At 39.3% G+C, this 20979-nt stretch overlaps 1 protein-coding gene and 1 long non-coding RNA gene across 2 annotated transcripts in view; one reads left to right on the forward strand and one right to left on the reverse strand.

Moving 5' to 3' along the window:
• Positions 1 to 9525, forward strand: part of LOC103745689 — a 294584-nt gene extending 285059 nt beyond the window's left edge. The window contains exon 5 of the long non-coding RNA XR_001872789.1: positions 9356 to 9525. This is a non-coding gene — a long non-coding RNA (uncharacterized LOC103745689). The remainder of the gene's footprint in view (positions 1 to 9355) is intronic.
• Chst9 (carbohydrate sulfotransferase 9) overlaps positions 1 to 20979 on the reverse strand; it is a 300534-nt gene that overhangs the window by 229981 nt on the left and 49574 nt on the right. The gene's annotated exons all lie outside the window — the stretch shown is intronic.

The raw sequence follows: 20979 nt of genomic DNA on the forward strand, positions 1-20979 counted from the left end.
TTATTGCTCTAAATTATACCCATGCACCCATGCTGGACATCAATTCAGGGTTCTTAGAAAAAATCTGGTCTAATCTAAAGACACTGTTTGACCAGTTTTGGATCATCACTTACCTACTCCTGACAGGCATAATTATTCTTCTCTTTCTGCTTCTTAAATGCCTTGTTCTTCATTCCCGCAGTCAGAAAAAATTCAATCACTCTGTGTATCAGGCCCTCAGAGCAATATACGAAGATGATTTCAACCCACCCTATGCAGCCCGACAGACTTGGCTCACATAAATGTATGAGGCCTCCTACAGATAATTCCCCACCTCAACTGATCCCCTGGGATGATACCCCTTGGAGGGCTGGGAGTCAATGACAGGTAAGCTCCCATTGGGCTGAATCAACCTAAGCCAGGACATGGACATGTATGCCCATGTTCCAATGACAGGTAAGGTTCATGCCTGAATAGGACAACCTAAGACAGGCACAGTCCATGATCCTGGGGGTCATCCTGAGGCGGAGCTGCTTACAGGCTCTCATTGGATAGTCATTTTTAAAGAAAAAGGGTGGAAATGCAGCAGGAGGCCTCCAAAGATGGCGTGGACCCAGAGCCCTGGGATTCCGCGAGAATTCACTTCACTTCTTGGTCCAAAGGAGCCCGCCAAAAGGAGCCTGTGCCTCCGTACCCTGCTCACGAGCCCAGTGACTGCTGACAGAGTGTGTGGCATGGACCAATCAGAAAACGATAAGCTGACTAAAGGGACTTGGGGGCAGAGAAAAGGGAAATATAAGGCCTGCCCCCTCCTGCATTAAACAAGCCTGCAGCACCTTGCCTAGTGCTTGCTTCTACCTGACTCCCGGGGTCTGTGTATTGACTCCATGCCTCCTGCCCCCCCTAATCGGCAGGAGACCCGATCCAGGTCAGGGTCTTCACAGCTGGCCTGAGGAGAACCCACAACAGTCCTGCCTCTGGACTTGCTATGAACACAACTTCTTAGTATCCATCCAAAACTATGGATTCAAAAAGGAGTTTGGACCCAGCCCGCTGTACTTTAACCAATTCTCCTGTGATTATGATTCCAGTTCATGTTGAATTTCTGCTAATCATGTAAGGTAGCGTGGATTTAAGGAGTCTACCACTATGGGCTCTCCAAAATCTCTTTCAGAAGAAGCATGAGTAGCTGAAGTCAAAAGTAGAGGGGTGTCACAGTCATTTTTGTCAACTTGACACAAAACTCAATATGCCTAGAAATTAGGAACCTCAACTGAGTAATTTCCTCTGTCAGACTGACCTATAGGCATGCCTGTGGGGCATTTTGAGGGCCCAGCCCACTGTAGGTGGTACCATTCATGGGCAGGCAGGCCTGGGCTACAGAAGAACGATTGTTGAGCAAGCCAGGACAAGCATGCCTCCATGGTTTTTCCTTCAGTTCCTGTCTCCAGGTTCCTACCTTGAACTCCTGCCCTGGCTTCACTTTAAGTTGCTTCTTTTGGATATCTTAATACAGTGATGAGGAAAGAACTAATACATGTTGTGACCTCTTTTGAAAACTCTGCTGATAGTACCAGTCTTGGATCTCACTTCAACTATTGTCTTCTCAGATCTGATTTCAGTAACAAAGTAGTTTCCATAATAGACTTCCATCATTGAACTGCCAGTTGTTTCCTGTGCTTACTGTACAGTGTACACACAGTGTATTTATTTTTAGTTTTCACTCAGTTTCTCTAAAGAATCAAAAGCACTAACATACCTCATTTGATAATTATCAGAAATGTTTTTACAACCTGCTTCGGTCTGAATATCTGTGTTTCTCCAAAAGTCATTTGTGAACACTCTAATCCCTATGGTGATGATATTAGGAGGCAATCCTTTGGGAAGTGATTAGGTCAAGAGCATGGGGACACTGCGAATGAGATTAGGCCCTTTATAGAAGAGGTCCCAGGGCAAGCCATCATGTGAGAATATAGCAGGACAGAGTGATCTATGAGCCAGGAAACAGGCCTTCACCAGATATCAAATGTGCTTGCACCTTGGGCTTGGGCTTCTCAGCCTCCAGGACTGTAAGAAACAGTGTTTATAAGTCACCCACGTTACATTTCTGTAATACCATCACACACAACATAACATATAGCCTTTGCTGATCTCAAACAAATTTAAGATTCATGAATTCAAACTTTATTAAGGAAGGAGCCATTAACTTTAACAAATGGTGAATTTGTAAAAATAGCATTTTGCAAATAGAAAAGTCTTAATTAGGTAGCACAACAGATCTACATGAGAATTTAAATGTTAGGAATAAACGCAATCTGACATTTACTTGTCTATACTGGGCCTGGAGAGATGGTTCAGAAGTTAAGAGTACTTTCTTGCCTTCCAGAGTTCCCCAGCATACACATGACAGTTAGCACCCATAGATAACTTCATTTCCAGGGAATCCGATACCCTCTTCTGGCCTCCACTGGCACTGCATACATATGATGCACTTACATACATGAAAGCAAAACATACATATAAAATAAAATAAAATCTTTAAAAAAGACATTTACATGTCTATACCATACTGATTAGTGTTGCTAATCTAAGTAGTACTAGTCTCAAACTTAGAGGACACTTATGTAAATAAATGAAGTTTATGTAAATACAGCAATGCATATAAAGAGAATAGCAATATGCAAACTAATTGTGATTTGATGTTTGAAAATAAGTGAAATTGTTATAATATATGTCATACACTAGGTAGTATTTTATGTTTTGGGTATTATTACCCAATCATCATCATGGAATCCTGTAAAGATTCTTCTGGAAACACCTAAGTATAGCTTTCTGTCCCCAAATAGGACTTTGCATTATCCAGAAGAGATAGTTGTCCTGTTTTTACATCCATTTGAGGATTCCACAATCTCCCTCAGTGTTTTCACATATTTCTGTCTCGTTGCACCCCACTCATGTTTTTTGTTGCATCTAAACATGTTCTAATGACTTTCATTTTCTTTCATCTTTTTCTGTGTGTGGTGTGTTATGCATGTGGTGTACGTAATGTTAGTGTGGGTGCATGCTTTGTGTGCAGATGGAGGCTAGCGGTGATGCCCGTTGTCTTTCCTTGATTGCTCACTACCTTAGTATTTGTGGGACAGGGTCTCTCCCTGAATCCGAAGCTCACTGAGTTGGCAAGACTGGCTGACCAGTGAGCGAATGTCAGGTATCCACCTGCCTCCTCACTCCCAGCTCTGGGGTTACAGGTGTGACCTACCATCCCTGGATTTTTTTGTAGTTCTGGGCATCTGAATTCAGGTTTTCATACTGTGAAACGGGTACTTTACCCACTGAGCCACCTCCCCAGTCCCAGACTTAACTTAAAAAAATAATAGCTGTATTAGATATAATTCACATACAAAACAGTACATTAATTAATTAACCATTTGAGAGACCAGCAGGCTATTTTCCAATGTCAACGCCATTTTACAGTCCTACCAGTCACACAAGGGTTTGAAATTCTCCACTTGTTTTTTTAACCAATGCTTGCCTGTCTTTTTTAGTTTTAGTCATCTGAAGGGGTATGAAGCGAGACCTCTTTGTGGTTTTGATATGCTTCCCTGATGACTAGCAATATTGAATGTTCTTTCCATGTGTTTACTGGTCATTTCTGCTTCTTCTTTGAAAAAGTATCTATTCAGAGTCCTAGCTCATTTTTTAAAAACTGGGTTGTTTTTGCACTATTGATTCATAAGTGTTATTTATATAGATACAAATATTTTTAAAGATTTATTTGTTTCTATTTTATGTGTATGTATGAGTGCATGCATGTATGTACATATGCCACATGAGTGTCTATGCTCTCAGAGACCAGAAGAGGGCATCAGATAATTCCTTCAAAAGTCCTTTATCTCTAAAAGCAAAAGAATAGGCAAAAAAGAAGGAAGAAAGGAAGGATGGAAGGAAGGAAGGGAGGGAGGGAGGGAGGGAGGAAGGGAGGAAGGGAGGGGGGAAAAAAGAAAAATCAAGTAAACTGACTATAAAAATAAAACTCAAATGTTTACAAATGATAATTCAAGGTCATAACGATTTATGTCTTTGTCTTCTCCTGAGTGTCAGAGCTGTGGCTCTTATGTTTAGGTATTTGATTCACTTTGAAGTTTTTACCTATGTTTTGAGGTTGGAATCCAAGTTCAAGCCTTGGCATGTGGGCATCTATTTCTCTCAACATGATTTGCTGAAAAAATATCCTTCCCCCATTGGATTAAGTTGGAAATCAGTTAAAAATTGATTGAAGGTTTATTTTGTGGCTCTCAATCTAATCCATGGATTTATTTATCCATCCTTTACCACTCTTGGACTTCTTTGATGATTGCGGCATTGTTATAAACTCTGAAAGGAGTTACTGTGATTTTTTTCCAAGGTTGTCCAATTTTTCAGTGTTGTTTTTTAGCTAGTCAAAGTCCTTTGCATTCCCACACAATCCACCTGTCAACACTGGCAACAGGGGAAGATTTTAAAAAATAAGTAGTTCCTATTTATGTTATGGATCATGTTGAATTTTCAGGTTAATGTGGGAAGTTATTAGCCTTCTAATAATATTAATTCTTTCAATACTTGAACACCAGATATTTGGTTATTTATTTAGGTCCTTTAAAATTTCTTTTTAAGGATGTTTTACAGTTTCCGAGTATAAGTTTTGACTTTTTTTGTTTTATATATATGTGTGTGTGTGTGTGTGTGTGTGTGTGTGTGTGTTGTCATGCATTCTCATCCTTTCAATGTTATTGCAAATAAGATTATTACCTTAATTCTTTTACATATTTTCTATTGCTAGTGCATGGAATTACAAATGATTTTTGTAACTGATCGTGTCCTGTTACCTTGCTGAACTCATTTAAGAATTCTAATGATAGTTTTCTTTGTGTATTTTTATTTTTTTGTAAATTCTTTCATTTTATTCTATATGCAAGATTATGTCACTCACAAATAGACAAAGTTTTCTTTGTTGAATATCTGGATACCAGAGGCTGAGAAATAACTTTGTCAGTAAAATGCTCCCTATATAAGTATGAGGACCTGAGTGATCCCAGCACCCATATGAAAAGGCAGGCATGGTGATACTTGTAATCCCAGCACTGGGGTTCAGCAGCCAGCCAACCTTGCCTAATTGGCAAGTTCCAAGTCAGTGAAAGACCCTGTTTCAAAAAAGAAGTTGCTGGTTCCTGAGCAACAAGGCCTGGGGTAACCTGGCCTCCTCACTTGCACATACACATGTACACACACTCATGCACATACATATACACACACCCACACCCACAAATATGCATTGCACACATACACACAAGACAAAAAAATAACAAAATCTGAATACCAGACTTCACATTTAAAAGAAATATTTTATTTATTATTATTATTTTTATGCTTTGAAGAATTATTTTTTAATCTTTTTAAAAAATTTTAATAACTACATGATTAGAAGAAGCATTTCACTACAGCTTTAACATGGTCAGTAACATACTCCAGAGCAAGAGTACATCTCTTTCACAAGTGGGTGCAATTTTCTAGGTTCACGGTTATTTATTATTTTTGTTTTATGTGTATGCTTGTGCTGCCTGCATGTGTGTGAGTGCACCAGTTTTGTGCAATACCCACAGAGGTCAGAAGAGAGCATTAGATTCCCCTGGAACTGGAATTACAGATGGTTGTTAACCACCATGTAGGTGCTGGGAATTGAACCCAGGTCCTCTGCAAGAACAGTCAGTGCTCTTATCCATTGAGCCATCTCTCCAGCACCCAGATTTCACATTTTAATCATGTATTGTATATTCCAGTAATGAAGTTTCATATTCATTTGGTTTGAATTGATAAATAATTATTATATGTATTTATAGGTCACACTGTGAAGTTTTGTTCTATGCATACATTGTAGAAATATTCAGTGGAGCTACTTAATGTATATGTCAGCACAACTTATGATTTCTTTTGTAGTGAAATATTTTAAAAATCTATTCATTTAGCAATTTTGAAATATGTAACACACTGTTATTAACTATGATCATCCTGGGAGTGGAATAAATTGCCAAAACTTATTTGTCCTTGTGACTGACCTTTTATGCTTACAGCCCACTTCTTCCCTTTTCCCAGCTGACCCTGTCCCTCAGGCTTGCACAATCACGCCTCTATTATCATTTGTATGGGAGAAATACTTGACACACCGTCAATTTGTGCTACATATAAATTTTTTAGATGTCGGAATAAGAAAATCATCTCTACTCTGTATTAAATCATGTGCTAGGTCATTTCTATGTCATTTTTAATTACTACATCACTTAACATTTTAGTGTAGTCTTCTGTCACAGAAACAGCATTGAAAGTGCAGGGATCACCCATGTACTTCCTGTTCCCAAACTGTTTACCCAGTACTCCAACACACACAGCTTCCTTCACTTTTGACATCATGAACCAGTAGAGCATGTACTACACCTGATAAACCTATGTTGGTGCATCACCCTCAGAGGAGACTAATAATTTACATTTTGAGTCATCTTCTTTTTTTCTTAACATTTCGTTTGCTAGTTTTATTTTATGTGTATGAGTATATTGCTTGCACTTGTGTTAAGTACAACCATGTCGTGCAATGCTCATAGAGGTCAGAAGAGGGCATCAGATCCCCTGGAACTGGAACTGGAGTTACTGGATGGTTGTTGGCTGCCATGTGGGTGCTGGGAATTGAACCCGGGTCCTCTGTGAGAGCCATTTCTGTAGCCCCATAGTCATAATCTATGGATGTGGGTAAATGTATGATGACCTGCACTTGCTATTAGACAATTATGCAGAGCAGGTTCACTGCCTTCAAGTAAGTCCTCTGCACTCTGTTTATCCATCTCTCCCCTCTGTTCTCTCTCCTGTCTCTATAGGTTTGTATTTTCCAGCATGCACTACAGTGGCTCAAACACTATGTAATCTTTTAATATTGGCTTCTCTTAGTAATGTCGATTTGTTTCCTTCAATTCTTTTCAATTTTTTTTTGTTTATTTTTAGTTGCTCAGTGTATCTTTTTTTTGAGAATTTCCTACAATTTATTTTGATCATATTCAGAAGCCACCCCCCCACCCTGTAACCTTATCCCACTACCCCACCACTTCATGTCCTCTATTATTTTTTTCCTTGAAGTTTTTTAAGGCCTATTCAGTCTACTCTGTGCTTCCCAAGTGCTCTTGGGTGTGTGTATATTCCTTAGAGTCTGATCAACCTACCAGAGGGCACACTAGTAGGAAAAACTCTTGTCTCTTCCAGCATCTTTCAATTGCCAACAGATCCTCAGCTAGAATTGAGGCTTCCTGCCTACTTTCCCCAACCATGCTGGGATTTTGTCTGGCTTGAGTTTGCACAGGTCTTGTTCATGCTGTCGTAAATGCTGTACTGTGCGTTCAAATATACAACTACCCTGTGGTGTCCAGACAACAGTTTCCTTGTATTCATCTACCACTCTGGCTCTTGCAATCTTCAAGCTTCTTCTGCTGCTGTGATCCCTGAGCCTTGGAAGAAGAGGCAGTGATATAGGTGTCCCATTTAGGACTGAGCACTCTACAATCTCTTATTTATAGTGCAAAATAATATTCCACTGATGTACTACCTTGTAGCCATTTACATATATAAGGGCAGCTTGGTTGTGTCTCAGTTTCGGACATTACAAATAAAGTTTCTATAAATATCCGAGTGTATGTCTTTCTATAGATGTGGTTCTCAATTCATCTGAGCAAACATTAAGGAGGAAGATTGCTAGACTGTATATAAGCAGGTGTTGAGTTTTATAAGAAGCTTCCAAATTGTCTTCCAAGTGACTCTTCATTTTGAATTCCAATTAGTAGTGAACGAGAGCCCCTGTTGATCCCCATCCTTAGAAGGGCTTGGAGTTGTCAGTGCTTTGTAGTTTGGCCATTCCATATAATGGTATCTCGGTTCAATTTGTAATTCTTTGATAACATGATGTTAAAAATCTTTGACACGAACACTTGAGTTTGTATATCTGTTATAAAATATTTATTACTTTTATTTTATGTGTATGTATGTGGGCCTGGGTGTATATATGTACACCATGTGCATTGTATGCAGGTATCAGAGGAGGCCAGAAGAGTGTGTTTTCTAGTCTTTTGTTCATTTTAATGTTGTTGTTTTTTTCTTATTGTTACTTTGTATGTGTGTACATGTCTGTGCAGGTAGGTGCATATATGTGTGAAGGTTCACAAGCACATATGCATATGTGCATATGGTGGCTGGAGGGCAACACTGGCTGTCTCTTTTCAAGTGCTCAAGTGCCATCCATCTTGTTTTCTTTTAAACATTTATTTATTTATTTTCATTTTATGTGTATGAGTATTTTTCCTGCAAGTATGCAAGTGCACCCGTGCATTCAGTGCCCATGGAAGCCAGAAAAGGGCATTAGGTCCCACAGAACTGGAGTTACAGATAGTGGTTAGCTGCCATGTGGGTGTTGGGAACTGAACCTGGGGCTTCTGCAAGAACAGGCAGTGATCTTAACCACTGAGTCATCTCTCTAGCTTTTACAATGCTTTATGTTGTTCTGGTTGTTTGTTTTTTTCTTTTGAGTCAAGGATCCTCACTGGCTTGGAACTAGTCAAGTGGACTAAGTTGGCTGGGTACCAAGTCTGAGGGATACATCCATCTCTTCCTGCCCAACATTGGTATTACAAATGTGTGCCACTATGCCCATTTTGTTTATTTGTGTATTTATTTTAATGCATGTTACGGTGAACCAAGCTCAGGTCCTCATTGTTGCAAGGCAAACCCTTACTGACTGAGCCCTTATCACTGAGTTTTAACAGTCTTTTGTATATTTTAAATAATAGTTCTTTATCAGGTGTCTTCTTCCAATTTTCATTACCAGTCTGTGACTTGTCTTCTCATTCTTTTGACAGTGTATTTAAATCAGGGGTGGTTTTTGGGGGGTCTTTTTGAGACAAGGTCTCCCTGTAGCCACAGCTGGCCTGGAATTATGCAACTCACTATGTAGACCAGGCTGGCCTTGAACTTTCAGAGATCCACCTGCCCCTGCCTCCTGAGTCCTGGGATTAAAGGTGTGTACCACCACGCCCAGCTGTTATTTTGTGTTTTGGGACCTGGTCTCCCTGTATGCCCAGCTGGCCTGGAACTGCCTATGTAGACCAGGCTGACTTTGATCCAGAGTGCTGGGATTAAAGGTGTGTCTCACCACACCTGATTTCCTGGTCAAACTTTGATCACATAGAGATCCGCCTGCCTCTGTCTCCAGAGTGCTGGGATTAAAGGTGTGTCTCACCACACCTGATTTCCTGGTCAAGTTGCCACAAATAATGTCAAACTAATTATTTGTTTCTGTGTCTTTTGCTAGGGTTTACCCCATTGCTGAAGCGCTCCTGCTCCTTCTCTCTGCAGCCTACTTCCTTGACAAGTGGGTTTGAGCTTTGACTCATCAGAATAATGTCAACCATCCTAAAAACCAAATCATACTCCAATTAATTACAGAACTACTAACTTCTAATACCTAAGCATAAGACTAAATAAAGCATATTAAGAATTTTAAAAACTTCTCAGGTGATGACAGCCTTCAAAAAGACTGGACTGGGATGTTCTGTTTTACTACTAGTTGCCTGTCTTTAGGTATGTTACTTACAGTTCTTGTGACTCAGTTTCCTCAAATGCACAATGGAAATTGTGATGCTACCTAACATTTAGGGTTATTGCCAGTATAAAAATGGCAGTCATGACTTCCTGGAACATATGTGGATAGGAAACACAACCACTGAACTCTATGCAAATGGTTTGGTTCTGATTCATCAAATCGCTTTGTGAGCTCTCCATCACTGCACGGCTGAATGTGACGCTGGTATCAGCTGCAGTTTCAAGTCCTGCCTTCACGCCTTCCTTTGGAGCACTGCCTCCTGACCTCTTGATTCACACTGAGGCTATCATTCCTTAAACCATACTTTCCCAGGAAGAATGGAAGGTTTGCAACTCAGAGTTGTCAATCTGAATATTTATTTCTGTGGGTATAGCAACTGACACAGAGGTTAGTAGCAGACCCAGCAGGATAAATCAGAGTCCATTTCCAGTAATTGATATGACTACCAGGGGAGAAAAGGTTTCTTTACAATTGCTATCAATAAAGATGTTAAAAGCGTAGAATTTCCCATAGATGCCGTCCTTGTTAAATGCAGGAACCTGCTGAGCATAACAGTATACAGAAGAAAGCAAAGTCAGAAGGAGAAGTCAGAGATAGAGACAACTCTGGCAATGATATTATGGCAACTCTGAACCTAGGTATTCCTGAAACTACTGTGAATGTCCAAGGGAGCTATTCAGGGAAAGTATTGTATATCATATGCATCTTATGTATGTTTGCATCTATCTATTACCTAGCATCTATCTATCTATCTATCTATCTATCTATCTATCTATCTATCTATCATCTATCTATATCTATCTATTTATCATCTATCTAATCATCTATCTATATATCTTCTATTTACCTATTAGAACCCTGCATACATGTGAAGACAGAGAAAGTATTCAGATAGGAGTCATCTATCTTCATCTATCTATATCTATCTATCATCTATCTAATCATCTATCTATATATCTTCTATTTATCTATTGTCTATCTATCTATCATCTATCTCTCTATCTATCTATCTATCTATCATCTATCATCTATCATCTATCTAATCTCTATCTATCATCTATCTATCATCTATCAACTATCTACCTATCTATTGTATTGTTCTATCATTCTATCTTCTATCTCTAACTAATGCCTTAGTCTACTTCTATATAGATTTTTGTCACTTAAAATTTAAAGCCCTATACAATATTATCATACACCTTTGTCACAAATTATTGATCAGTATAGCTTATTCCAGGGTACTGTGAAGCTGTATTTGATGCTTAGGAAGGTTTTCACCTTCCAACAAGCCAGAGAAATGGGATGAGGAGTGGAGATGAGAGAGGGGCAGGATGGTCTTTATGATTCATGAATCTTTGTGACTATAGAAGAACAAATGCATCAATGCTCAAAAATGGATGGACTCAAGAAATTTATCATAAAAGGTTTAAAATATTATTTGCTATCCTAACTGCTCAGCAATTTTATTGCTACCCCAATATGATTCTGGATGTGTGGGGATTGTCCCTTCCATTAAATGAAAAGCCTTAATAAAACGGCTCCTCCTAGAGCTTCAGTAAAAGATTTGTCATATATTAAAACTTTATAATATTGGACTTCACTATGAATAGAACTCCATTCTAACCTACACTGAATACAAACTAGAATAAGTTTACACACAGAATTAAAAGTTAACAAAAAATCAGATTGTTGAGGTAGAACAATACCAAAAAGTGGTGGGATAAAGGCAGGTATGATTTGGTTAAGACTTGGCAATTATTCTGTATTTGAAGTTTAGGTCACCCTCCTCCCATGTTAATTATCCACTGGACTTATTTTTTCATGTGGAACTAACGAGAAGTCTAAGGGGGAACTGGAGCTGTAGAGAGTGAAGGGGGAAAAGGAACGTTTGTTGTGCGTAGGAGCAAAGTCTAGGAAAACACCAGCCTTTACTGTCTTATATATCATTAAAACTGCAAGTCTGCCAAGGCTATGTTTATTTGGCCACAATACAAAGAAATAGATATAAACCCAATATATTTCCAGTGTGACCATTCAAACATACAAATTGCTGGGAGGAAAGAGTTGTGAGTGTTCTGGCTGAAGGAAACTTGAAAAACGCCTGTCATAACTTCCTCATATTTTTGGTCAGGAGACATCTAGGTGGGGGCCGAGGCAAAGTTGGACCAAGGCAATAGTTACTGAGTGCCAGCTCCTTTGGTGCTGATTCATCTATCAAGAATAGAAAACAGACTCATGACCTCATTAAAGATGTGGTGCTATGCCTGCACGTGTGTAAGTGCACCCAAGTCGGGCAGTACCTGCAGAGGACAGATGAGGGTGTCAGATCCCCTAGAACTAATGTTATAGACAGTTGTTAGCCTCCATGTGGGTGCTGGGAGTTGAACCTGGGACTTCTGCAAGAACAGCCAGTGTTTTCAAACACTGAGCCATCTCTCCAGCCCAAGATACGGTTCTTAAAAGAAAAATGACAGCAGAATGCGGTGTGTGGCTGCTCAGGGGCACCAGCTCCCAAGACACTGAGTATCCTTGATCATGTGAGGAACCTTAACACACAAGATGAATATTTTCCTAACCATGGGTGCTTCTATATTAACCCCAAATTCTGAACCCAGGACTTGGCAAGTAAGGCAGTAACTGGGGCAGGGGAGGGGCGGGCCAAGATGGCAGCAGCATGGCTGTGGGTACCAGAGAAATTGCAGAGTGGTTGGTCACTGCTCCATCATCATCCAGTGGCTCTCGAGACCTGACTGCAGCCACCAACAATAATAGGAACCTGAGACACATACAGATTTCAGAAAATAAGCTGATGACACTGGTGTAAAGCTGCTGTATGAACCTGTGAAGCATTCCAGATGTCACTCAGAGAATCTTGGGTTGGATGCCTGTGAGCTACCTGCTGCCTGCTGTGAAGACCTAGTGTTTTCTTTTATCCACAGTAAAACCCTGCGGGGAATCAGCCTGCAGGAGAACACCTGGGACCACAGTGGGGTGACTGTGCTGAGTAAGGCCCTAAACAGCCAAAGTGTAACCTGTATGTACTTGGGCTGCCAATAACTGACTTTGCTGTGAAAACCTAAGTGTTTCTGGTTGCTGAGGAAGAGAGAACTCCTTACTTGACAATTTGTGTAAGAGAAACAGAAAACAAGTGTGATAATTCCATTCTAGGAAAATTCTGGTATATTCTGACCCAAAACCACGTAGAAAGGAAATGGAGTGGGCCCTTACTTTGGCCAATCTGTGTGTAAGAATTATAGATCACTGAGATATGAGATATAGATCACTCGAATGAGATATGATTTCTCTGGCACCCAGTTCAGATGTGTGGTATAAAATGGATGGGCTTTCATTTGCTAATAGATGACATGAAGATGGGAAGGAGGGTTTGGGAGTGAGAGGATGGGGGATGATAAGGTGGGTTGGAGATGAGGGAGGAGATCTGAACACAATCAAAACAGATTATGTGAAATTCTTAAATCAATAAAAAAGTTTTAAAAAGATATGGTTCCTTAAGAAAAAACTGGATATCCACCTACAGAAGAATGAAATTAAATTCATATCCTTCTTCCTGTACACAATCAATTTGAAATTGATCAAAGACCTTACTTTAAAACCAGAAACACTGAAAGTGCTAGACAAAAACATAGGGAATGCTCTTCAGGACATTGTGATAGGTAGGAACTTAAGTCTAACAGAACACCAGCAGCCTGGGAAATAGACCCAAGTAACAACAAATGGGCTACAAGAAATTTAGAAGTTTCTGTACAGTAAAAGAAACCATCAGCAGAGCACACAGCCAGGCCAAACAGTGGGAGGAAATCTCTACAATTATACCTCAGACTAGGGGCTAATATTCAGAATTTACAAAGAACTGCAGAAATTAAATACCAAGGAATTAAAACTGCCAGTCAACAAATGGGCTATTGAAGGGCAGTTTTCCAAAAGAATACAAATGGCCCTTAAGTATTTTTAAAACTGCTCAATATTTGGAGGCTGGAGAGAGGACTCAGCGGTTAAGAGCACTGGCTGCTCTTGCAGAGGACCCAAGTTCGATTCCCAGCACCCACATGGCAGCTACAAATCATCCTTAACGCCAGTTCCAGGGGAATCCGACACCCTCTTCTGACCTCCGTGGCATTGCATGACATGGGTGAACTCATATACATGCAGGCAATACACTCATACACATAAAATAAAAATATTAAATAAAAATATTTAAAAGTGCTCAATACCTATAGTCATCAGTGAAATGCAAAGCAAAACTACTTTGAGATACATTTCACTTCAGTCAGTTGACTATCATCAAAGACTCTGAAAGCAAATGTTGGAGAGGACATGGGGAAGGAGGAACCCTCATTCACTGCTGGTGGGAGCACAAATTAGTACAGCCATTATGGAAATCAGTTTGGAGGTTCCTCAAACAATTAAAAATAGAACTAACATATGATATAGCTATTTTGCTCCTGGGGATATACCCAGAGATTTCCCTACCTACCACAGAGATATTTGAGCCCTCATATTTATTGCTGCTCTATGTATATAGCAAGAAAATGGAGCAACCTCATTGTCCATCAACAGATGAATGGTACGTACATAAGATGGAATATTATTCAGCTCTAAAGAAAAATGAAATCACAAAATTCACAGGACAATGGATGGACCTAGAATGTCCAAAATTAGGTGAGGACACTCAATCTCTGAAAGAAAAAAGTGAAATTCTCCCTCCTATGCAGATTCAAGATTATAACACATGTAAATAGGTAAACAAATGTATACATGGGTTTATTGTACCTTTTAGAAAGGAGAACAAGAAAGGGAAACCAAACATGACATACTAATGTGCTTGTATGTACAATCTGTAAATTTTTGGACGTTCTCTTAAAATATAGTACATTTAAACTGCAAAATAAGTCCTTAAATGGACATTTTCCACATGTGATTGCAAAAGAGGCTGTTACATTACTAAGAAATCTGATTTTAAACTATAAATTTCTTTCATTGTCTGAATTTTTTAAAAAAAGAATAGCATACAGACTAGGCAAAGTTCCTGCATTTGACATATTCTCCGAATTTCCAATCTGGGGATTTGGTAAGTGCTGAGTATCTGTTCCAATTATGAATTCCTAATAAAAATACCACGGGATGATGCTGCGGACCACTGGACTCAACTTTGATATGAACCTGTGGTAAACCTCCATTGGTCACCTGATTTCTGTAAACCCTGTGGGGCTTAGCAAACAGTGTGGTGCTTTGACAATCAGAGCTGAAGAAAAACTATCAGAATCAAGGTCCCTCTCACCTCCACTGTTTTTCCCTTGAGAACAGGGAAGGACTTTGTCTCAGAACTTCCCTTAGTTGACTGAAACTTCTTCCAAAAGAGATGCATTTGCCTTAAACTCGTTCCCTAAGACTGTCTCGTCAGATAACCACAAAAGATTAACCATCAAAGAAGTGAGAAGATGAAAAGTCTGTACCATGCCAGACAGGATTTCCACCTGTTTCTGGATAACCAGGGGCTTAACTGGAACATGTTTTTCTCATTAGACACACTTTGGTAAAATGAAGTTCTGTTCCTCACCTTCTACCTCCCCTAACTACTGATGACCTCCTCCTATATTGCCTCTAGGAAGAAAGCTATTTAAGTTTCAACTATCTGGCTCCTTTCTAAAGTTTTATTTTCCAAATACACATTAATAAATTTGTTAGGCTGTTCTCTGGCTAACCTGTGTTTTCTGTAGAGGTAGAATTCTTGTCTTTAGGATAGACAGGAAGGGGGCCACCTCTTTCACATTTCTAACAATGATGCTTTTGGGTCTCACAAAATTAGTGCTTGTTCAGAGTCTATGCTCAGTAATACTTCAAAATCCAATATTTCTTTCTCCTAATGCACCATGACTTTTGGAAAAGGCCATAATATTTAATAATATCATAGTGACTGTTTGGAATTGCATAGATTTTAAGACAATGAAAATTTGCTTCTGTAGGTTAAAAAAAAAAAAAAAAAAAAAAAAGAGAGAGAGAGAGAGATGGTTCTATTAATTATTTTGTGCACCTGGTTTGTAGGATAAAATGCCTACCATTTCCTCTAGGAGACATAATTTCAATCAGGACTTGCATCCTTTATCAAAAAAAAACAACAAAATTCCTCACACCACAAAGGTAGCCTTTCATGCCATGGGCTTTAAATTCTACAGGAACGAGAAAAAGAGGAGAGATGTCAGGAGAGCACTAATAGGCAATGGGGAGAGATGTTAGAAACAAGAGAAGATTTACTCATTTCCCCAGGACACCTTATTAGCTCTCAGAACTGCTGGGGAGCAGCTCCTTCTGATGCAGACATAAATTGTGGCCACAGAAGGACCATTTTTATCCACTGACATCAAGAGTACACATGTCTTCTAGGATCTAAGGAGACAGCCAGAGCCTGGTGACTAGTCTTTACAAAGTACCACCACCTCTGAAAACCTTAGATCTGTATACTTTGCACCAAGCCAGGCAGATGAAATACTACCCTGCCACATTTTCTCAAACTTGTCCCCTTCTCTTGGGAATTTTTTCTCCTCTCTGCAGTCCTTGGCCATCAGTGATTCTCATGAATATTCAGAGAATGCCGATGAAAATAGATATATGACCTTACAAAGTGGTAGGAGCTTTACAAGAGAGTCCACTATGGAGCAGGCAGCACAACTATTTGAAGTTAATATAATGATTCCTATGTAATGCTCCCCACTCTACACACAAGAAATGCAACTACCCGAAGGGTCCCCAAAGTCAAAACCGAATAAATGAATATTTAAGAATTCCAGATGCTAAAAATACACCTGAGATCTTATTTTCTTCTTAATCAGAAATTGCTTCAGGGAAGAAGCCATTCTACCTTCTGGAAACCAACATCAACCAGGTGAACTTGGCACCTTGGCAGAAATCAGAAATCAAGAATAGCCTGACTCCCGCCAACTGTAAACACAGAATGTGAAATTTAAATGTAAAAAACACAAGAGGAAATGCTGCCTACCAGTTGCCATGAATTAAAAAGTCTCATGCTATTTAAAATCTCAAAGGCAGAGTGTTGTGGTAGAACTGGATTTTTTCCAGATTTTTTTCCCCAAATGAATATCCACCATTATAAACTGAGAGTCTAGCTGATTAAAACACTTCAGGAGAGTGGGATTAAAAGCTAGTAAATACTTCCCATGGCAATTTGATCTGTATTTAGGTATTTCACTAACTTCCCAAAAATTTTGTAATTCTTATAACCTCTTAAAATTTTCTTCCTAAAACATAGCCCCTTGCTACTTTGCATATGGGATCTCCGATTCTAGCGATGTCTTTCTTCTTAGCTCTGTAAAAGTTATTAGACATACTATACCACCTTATGTTCAGAGCAAACCAGAACTCTCTATCTAATTTTCTGCCAGTTATTCAGAGAATAGACTTCTGATTTCTTTTGATTACTGAATTGCTTCTGGGATGGATCTAAAATATAAGCAACTGACCTTTAATGTCAATCATAGAGTTCTGAGTCCAAAATTTGCCGGCGATTTCACTGTTTGCAGTATATTTCTGGCAGTGTGATAATAAGCAGAGTGACTGCTTTATGGATTTGTCTCTCTCCTGAGCAAACTTAAAAGGAGGCTTAGTGATGCCTACATTGGTTTACTGAGTGTGTGGGGACCGGCTGCCACTCTTGTTTTTATCTTGCTGCTAGATGTTCAAGTCTATATATTTGAACAGAGTTTTCAAATTGGGAGTTTCTGTTAGTGATGCTGAGTATGACTTAGCCATTATGCAGTGGGTTATACAGATACTGGGGGACTATTTCATGCCAGAAATCATTTCTCCTTTTAAGTATATTTCATATTATGAGAAATGTAAAATTGTGTAAGCCTGACTTGTACAAATTAAAAATTCACAATAAATGGATTACAGAAGTAATTTGAAAACTGTTCACTGGACCATATATGTGTGTGTCTATATATAGTTTATGTATATATGTGTTTAAATCCATTGATTTTCATGTGCAAACAACTATTCACTGCACATTTTCTCATAGGTCACTTGATAAGCCTCCTGGAATTCTGCATTTATTACTGTGATATATTTATTAAGAACATGTTAATACATTGTCCACAAGTCCTGAGCTCATGGCTCAACTACAAACACAGGAAAGTTGGCAGTTTTTCTTGGTACTGCCATCTCTGAATATATCTGAAACATTTTTGGTGTCAAACTCTGCCCTTCTTCACTGTCTGAAAAATTAACAAGGGAAATTCTCCTTCCATCAAGATTCTTTGCCAAATATGTAGCCAGCAGCCACCCACACAACAATGAAATGTCATCTGAACAGAAGAAATTAGCTTTGCACTGGATTTATGCTGCTCTTTCCTTGAGATGGAGCCCAAAACATGGAAGGCTTCCTGAGAAGACAGTGGTCAATGCCATGGCTGTTAACTCTGCTCCAAGGTCTTCTTTTCCCAGATTTTAAAAGGCATATACATTTTAGAAGGAGCTTCATACTGTAGGTCACATGTATGTTCTACCCAACTGAGTTAAATATTCTGGATAACAGCTACTTTTTAGAAGGACGTCATTGAGAAAATAAACGGTGAATCCCTGAGTAACAAAACGTAAGTTTAATAACTAAACAATAAAGTAAAATTTTGTTTGCAGAGAGACTTAAAATATTATATTGTACAATAATTGGTCTAAGTTATTATTATCTCACAGAGATATGCCTACCTCTGCTTCCTGAGTGCTGGGACTAAAGGTGTGCGCCACCATGCCTGGCTGGCTTACATTATTATTAACCTGTTATCTGATGCAAAAGTTTTGCAGAATATGCTGTTCTTATAGAAATTAGTCATGTACTTTCTGCTCTGTGTGATGATAGAGTGCTGTCCAGATAGCTCAGTAGGTAAAATGCTTGCTGTGAATTTGATCCCTAGCACTCACATAAAAAGTTGGGCAATGTAGCACACAACGTGATGGAGAGGTAGAGACAGAGTGATCGATTGATTGCTGGGCTCACTGGTCAGCCAGTTCAGCCTAATGGGAGAGGTCCAAGACAATGAGAGATCCTGTCAAAAAAACAATGTAAGGGCACCCTAAGAATGACTCCTAAAGAAGAGGGAGCCCAAGAGAGGTGGGACCATATGAGACAAGTATTATCCAGGGAGAAATGGAAAAAAATGGGGCTACTTTAAATGGAGAGGGCACGGAGGGAGGGTTAGAGAGGAAGAGATGAGAAATAAATAATGCCTAGCTGGTGTAAACAATCAGAAGGAATTGTAGTAGCCCAAAAAGCTACTGAAAATTTTCACATACAATATCCCTACATGAGTCCATGCATAAAGCTGAAGGCTACAAAACAAAAAAACCATGACACACAGGAGAAACTTTCCTTTGAATTGTTAGCCAAGGTAGTCCAAGAGACTCCCAAAATTACCATAGCCCTTAATTGCCTCCTAGAACTCGAAGGTAAGGCCTTATTGCTGAAGACAGGGCATACTTCTGACATAGGATTTGGAGCAATGGAGCTGGAACTGACCTGAAAGTCATCTCCTCTGAAGGCTAGCTCTCACAGCTTTGGAGAGCACAATACAAGCTGGTAAGAGAGAACATCTATTGATGATCCAACTCCAGCATTAAGGCCCAATAACCACATCTATGATTGGCACAGCAAATGACATTGGTGCAGTAGTGGCACTTTTATCTTGGGGGTGATCAACAGCTACCTAATTGGACTTAAAACCTACTCAAGGGAGGGAAACTCATGTGTGATACTGTAAACATAGCCAAATACACATGTCTGGAAAGGTCATAGATCTTAGAGAAAATCCCAAGGTTGCCACATCCATAGACAAGTGTAATTTCTTACTATGTGCAAAATATGGATTCTTATATTTACAGACAAGTATCCCGATCACCCTTGACTCATCAAATAAGTTTCTTTTGCAATGAATGGAGATTATTACAGAGTTCCACAACTGGTCACACACAGTGATTGTCTGTGAATTGTCAAGCCTAAGTGGCAAATCTACAATGCAACCTCTATACCTAAGGCTCACAGAACATAGAACAAGGCATAAAAGGAATACTAATGAATATCTCAATTCTTATTAATGAAGCTCACTCATGCAAGAGGGCCAGAAACACAGAAGTTCACAAATGGCCAGGGTGTAGAGATTAAGAGTCTGCAGAATGCTGGGCCTTGGACAGGACTCCTATATTAAACTTCTCTCACCCAGGGCTCAGGGAGCATGGCAGAAGAAGGGGTCAAAAGATTGTAAGAGTCAGGGAGGAGATGCATGACCATATGGAAATAGAATCCTACAGGTTGCTGGGACCCTTGTCATATGAACATACAGCAATGGGTCAGCATGCACAAGACCCATGCACACTCAAGCAGACAAAAACCCAACATAGAACTGTGGAAATGTGCATCAGGACCCAATCTTAGCCAAAGAACTATTGGCAGTTGATTACTGCTTGGTGAGGAAGAGTTGACCTCTTCCTAAAGACGGCTGACCTCTAGATAGGCTGACTACAGCTCAGTGGATGAACTTACACTGAGGTTTGTCTAGGGACATTAACTTGATGCAATAGAACCTAACACACATGACAGAATGTATTAAATCCAGTGGTGAGGCTATGGGAGGGTGCCAGTGGGTAGAAAGATGATTAAGATGTTATATATGAAATGCAAAAAAATTGAATGAAAATTTACAAAAAAATTAACCCATAAGATCACACACGTGTACACTTGCACACACATGAACATGCATATACAAAGCCTGAATATCATCCCCTCAGACTGAGATGTTAGATAACCATATATAATTTAATACATAATTTTTAGGGTTATGGAGGATAAGGAGCTATCATCTGAGTGAGAAGGGACAGACACCTGCATTTTTTTTTAAATTTACATTATTTATTCATTTATTCTGCACATGTGTGTATGTGTATGTGTGTGTGTGAACATGTGGAGTTCACAGGAAAATTTGCAGGAGACAGTTTTTCCCTTCTACCATGTAGGTAAGTTCTGGGGATGGAACTCAGGTCCTCAAGCTTGACAGCAAGCTCCTGTATCTGTGGAATTATCTCCTTGGTCCACATCTGCATTTTTCTCCAAGAGTCCTAATTTGATATTTTTTAGTTTAATAAATGAAATCCTAATTGCTGTGGTCAAGGAGAGCACAAGCAGGACCCTGGAGACAGAATGGTGGCACATACCCCTAGCTTGTGAAATTGTAGATCATGCACTAGTTGGTTGAAGGTTATGAGTCTTATATTAAGAGAAACTCTAAATCTACATCATTCGTGTTTTAACA

This window comes from Nannospalax galili, unplaced genomic scaffold, assembly GCF_000622305.1.
Source record: "Nannospalax galili isolate Female #2095 unplaced genomic scaffold, S.galili_v1.0 scaffold162, whole genome shotgun sequence".
Classification (NCBI taxonomy): Eukaryota; Metazoa; Chordata; class Mammalia; order Rodentia; family Spalacidae; genus Nannospalax; species Nannospalax galili.